We start from the raw sequence: 5226 nt of genomic DNA, 5'->3' as shown, positions 1-5226 counted from the left end.
TAGCCGAGTTGCCACTTCTCCCCATTTTATCCACCTGATTAGTTATGATTCTTCCTCTCCTTGTAAGGTTCCTATTAGCTTTGTGTTTCCACACATCTTATATCCATTTTGATGTTTGCTATGAGTGGAATCTGATCAGTAGCGTTTACTTGTAAGATTTCAAAAGAGACCAAGGGGGTCATTTCAACCTCGGCGGTCTTTTCACAAGACCGCCAAGGGACCGCTGTGCTGAAGACCGCCAGTGGTGGTGGTTTTCCGCTCAGCGAATTATGACTGCTGGTAGCCCTCCATCCTTTTCCGGACGGAGAGCCGCCAGCAGCCATACTGGCGGTCGGCAGGGAAGTGGAGGTTGCTCCACCTCCACCGCCCCGTCAACAGAACACCGCCCACCGAATCACATTACGTGATTTGGCGTGGCGGTGTTCTGTTGACGGGGTGCTGGAGGCGGAGCAGCCCCCATGGATCCCGTCCCCTCCCGGAGGATCAACGGACCAGGTAAGTTGATTGTCTGTTAGGGGAGAGGGGTGGGGAGGTGTTGTGTGTTGTGTGCGTGTGAGTATGAAGAGGGGGTGTGTGAGTGCGTGTATGCATGCGGGGGTGTAGTGTGTTTGGAAAAGTGTGCGTATCTGCCTCTATGTATGTCTGTATGGATGTGTGCATGTATGTCTGAATGTGGGTGTGCATGTATGACTCTGTGTGTGTCTGTTGGCATGTTTGTTCGTGTGTGTGCGGGTATGTGTGTTGGTGGTGTTTGCATGTGTGTCGGGTGTGTGTCTGTGTAGTGAGTTCGGGAGTAGGGGTGGGGAGGGGGCTCCTGCCACCTTTGGGGGGTGGCAGGGGGGTGGGGGGTGTCGGGGAAGGACTTTGGGGTGGGGGAGACCCCTATCAGTGCCAGGGAAGGGATTCCCTGGCACTGATAGTGCTTACCGCCATAGATTTCATGGCGGTGCCCAACCCCATGAAATCCATGGCGGTCAGCCGGGTCATGATACCGCTGGCAGTCTTGTGACGCCCGCAGGGCGGGGGACTCAAGTCTCCAGCCCAGCGGTCGTCTCCGCCCTGGCGGTCGGTTCGTTGAAGTGGCGGATGACCATGGCGGTAAAGATATAATCCAAAGTGCTTTTGCCATGAAAGGTTTTTGGGAATGACTGTGTATGAAAACTTGTATTTTTCGAGTGCTGACAGAAAAAAAGGCTAAGGGGGTCATTCCGACCCTGGCGGTCCATGACCGCCAGGGCCGGGGACCACGGAAGCACCGCCAACAGGCTGGCGGTGCTTCCAGGGCCATTCTGACCGCGGCGGTAAAGCCGCGGTCAGAAAAGGGGAACCAGCGGTTTCCCGCTGGTTTACCCCTGGCCCAGGGAATCCTCCATGGCGGCACTGCTTGCAGCGCCGCCATGGGGATTCCGACCCCCTTCCCGCCATCCCATTCCTGGCGGTTTTTACCGCCAGGAACAGGATGGCGGGAACGGGTGTCGTGGGGCCCCTGCACTGCCCATGCCACTGGCATGGGCAGTGCAGGGGCCCCCTAACAGGGCCCCATAAGGATTTTCAGTGTCTGCTTTGCAGACACTGAAAATCGCGACGGGTGCCACTGCACCCGTCGCACCCCTGCAACTTCGCCGGCTCCATTCGGAGCCGGCTTCCTCGTTGCAAGGTCTTTCCCGCTGGGCCGGCGGGCAGCCTTTTGGCGGTTGCCCGCCGGCCCAGCGGGAAAGCCAGAATGGCCGCTGCGGTCTTTTGACCGTGGTGCGGTCATTCGGCGGTGACCGCATGGCGGGCGGCGACCGCCGCCCGCTGCGGTCAGAATGACCGCCTATGTTTGTTAAGGAAATTATGGCAATATTGAGTAGCCATACATACTGGTTGTTCAGTGGTTGACCTCTCTCCCAGAAACCTAAGGTTAAAGTCTCCGCAGATTATAACATTGTAACCAACGTATTCACAGAGTAGTCCATCCAGAGTGTCTACTAAGTGGGACATGTTTTCTGCTCTGGCTTGACTGAACTTATTAAAATAAAGATTAACTACTAGGGATTTGGTGTTTTTGTGTTGAGGTTTCCGGCCTAATTATCTGTAGCATTTCATTTTGTGTGGGTACTACTCGGACAATGAAGTCAAGATTGACATTCAAATATATTGAGAGGCCTCCAGACGGTCTGCAGGACATATTTCTTTTTATTGCAACTTTTTGTATATCTTGAAAGCCCGGGATTGCGAAAGGCGAGATTAGCCATGTTTCTTGTAGGCATATTATGTCAGCTTTTTTTAGGAGCAGTTGTGCCCTGTCATGCTTCAGTAGTCTAGTCAGGCCTGCTACATTCCTTAAAACAAGTGTCAAATGGTGCTGCAGCATCCCTATGCTGTTTTCGTTGTTAAGTATATTGCTGGTTGTTATGCTGGGAAATTGTGGAGCTTCTGTTGATGCTGGTTTTGGTTCCTCAGGCTTGAAATACTTTTCTGATGCGGCTTGTTGGAGTCGGATAGGTGCAACGTGTGGAAAGGTTTGTGTGCTACCCTGCTACCTTAGAGTAGCCTGTCCCTTTTAGAATATTGTTGGTTCTGTTTTTTTGCTGCTGTAGTTCACTGGATTATTTTTTTAATGGGGTAGGGTATTTGGTCTGACCAGACATCTCTACTTTTATGCCCCATTCCTCCAGGACCAGCTTGTTTGCCAATATCCAATCAGCCCGTGATGGGGGCCTAAAGTTAGTATGGTTGATTCCCGATGGATGTTGTATATGGGTATCCCCTTAAAATATTATCAGAGTTTATGATGAACTCTTCTGGTAATGCCTTGAATAGCCTCAGTAGGTTCAAGCGATTCAGGATGTCATAACTATCTTCTGAGCAATAATGGGGTGTAATAGCTTGTTCAGCAAAGAGTTCGCTATTCATTGGAGCGTTTATTCCTTGGGACACACCTTTGCTAGCTTTTGGTTCTCCCAGAGTGCTTCCTATTGTATCAGATTGTGATGAGTTGTTAGAGCTTTGTGCTCCGGGTTTATGAAGTAAAATGGTGGTGTTCGAGGAATAGGGCGAAGGGGAGTTGACGTTTTTGAATTAGAGTGTGGGACCAGTCGAGGGTAACTAGTCGTCATGCTCGATTATTGTTGTAATCGTTGTGCCGTTTTTCTATTTGGAGCTCCAATTCGGTGGCTGTATGGGCTGGTTGTCTGCCGGCTGTCCATCATCGTCATGCTTCTGATTTTTCTGGTCAGTCTTCCTGCCCTTGAAAATAGGGTATATGCTAGGGCCATCTGGCTATGCTGTCTTGCATTCCGTGTTTTGCTGTGCCTGTAATGAGGCCTTCACTTGTTTTATGCTTTTCCTTTTTTAGTCTCTTTTTTGCTCTCTTCGATAAAACTCATGTCCAGTGTGGCGCTCTGCTGGTCAGATCATTAGGTGTATCTGCGTTTCTCCATGTCTCTGCTTCAGTGCCGCTTTGGGGCAGAGAAAGAGGTTTTTGCAAGGTGTGGATCTCATCAGTTTGTAAGTTGTCCCTTGTGGTTGGAAAGGTGGGCTGATTAGGATGATTATCCTGCCGGGGCACCGGGGCCAGGGGTGAGATGGTATTTTGGGATGTTTGCACCTCGAGTTGATGCTCCAGTTGATGCTTTCGTTAGAGCCTGATTTAAGGGGGTTAGCTTGTGCTGTGTCTAGCGCTAATGGCCTGGTGATGCCGGAGCTTTGCAGGACTGTTTTCCATTCAGTGACCATAGAAGACAGAACTTCTGGTAGGGATGATAATTTATCCACAATCGACATGCAGGTAAATGCACTTGCAGATGTAGTATTGCTCAGTGCTACGGAGTCAATGGTTAACCCTCTTTGTTCCAAAGCTGTGAATTTCGATTCAAGTTTATTAATGGATTTGGCTAATGCATATATGAGGTCTAATTGCATTTGAAGTTTATCCGATTGTCAGATGAGCGCATTTATTGCGTTTGTCAAAGTGGTATTGATGCTAGCAGGCCGGGTTGATCTGTATCCATTCGAAGTTCAAAGATGCTTGCTCTTTCCTAGGCGCTTGGTAAATCCATCTGGCTGGAGGTATAAGGCGAAAAGAGCTGATTGTCGAAAGAATCACTGTGCCTCCTTTCGTTGCTGGGTCTCTGTCTGCCTTCTAGCTCAATAGGGTATTCGTGCTCGCAGGCAGATTGTCCTGTCTGTCCTGACCTGGGATAGCAAGTTGACTTTCCTGGTTGGAAGGTATCTCCCAGTGGGGTTTGTGGCAGTTGGGCAGTACAGGATGCAGGGGAAAAAGTGTTGTGTTCCTGTATTTTTTGAGCTGGCTGGCGTGCTCCCTTATTTGAAGTCCTGGACAAGGTGGCAATACTGCAGCCATGTTCGATTTGATACTCATAGCATGTGTAGTCCTCTATTGCCGTTGGTGTGTTATCTGTAATACTGTTGGACGATATTTTGATGATTGTGTTGTCCTTCAGCTGGACAGACCCATTGAATGGTAAAGCTTGGGGTTCTTTTATGCACTGTTTGCCCCCTATCTTGTTGCAAAAATTGCTCCCTAGTGGAGGCTGGCCTTCAGCTAAAGTGAATCTTTTCACTGCATGTTAAAAAAATCTAGGAGTGATCTTTGAGCTGATCTTTTAGCTGATCCGCCTTGTTTTGTTGTTATTGCCTTAGTGCTGTTCCTATTTATGAGGTTTTCTTTTGATGAATGATGGTTTTGCGCCAGTCTAGAGTAGTCCTTTATACTGAGATAATTAAGCAGTTCGTTTTTGCATAGGTTCTGGTCTGCAGGCAGCTGCGGCCCAGATGCCCAGGGCCTCAGTGACTGTATGCTGATTGGGCATGGAACCCCTGGGGTCGCTTCCTGGGTCTTCCCTCTGGGGGGTTTTGAGAATCTTTTGAGCGGCCCCAGGTTAAGGATCTGTCTTGCCGTGGAGTATCTGGCATTCAGTTTGGTTCGTCGACAGAAGGATAGCAAGTTCAATATTTTCCAGGTGTGTAATAGCAAGTATGGCACTTTTGGTTGGTGTGAGAACATTCCTGAGCTCAGCCTAGTGCCCTTGATTTTACCCCTGTCTTTATGCAAGGTGGGCAGGATGGAAAATACACAGGTGTTGTATTGAGTTGGGGCTGAGGCTTGAGACTTGAAATTAGGGAAGTGAATAACAGTTAAAGTATATTCCGTGATATATTGCGTGATTTGATATGGTTTGGTGTACTGTTTGTTATCTGGTGGCGTGTCAATGACTCTGG

Source organism: Pleurodeles waltl, chromosome 12 (genome assembly GCF_031143425.1).
Source record: "Pleurodeles waltl isolate 20211129_DDA chromosome 12, aPleWal1.hap1.20221129, whole genome shotgun sequence".
Taxonomy (NCBI): domain Eukaryota; kingdom Metazoa; phylum Chordata; class Amphibia; order Caudata; family Salamandridae; genus Pleurodeles; species Pleurodeles waltl.
Note: the sequence above shows the minus strand (reverse complement) of the source record.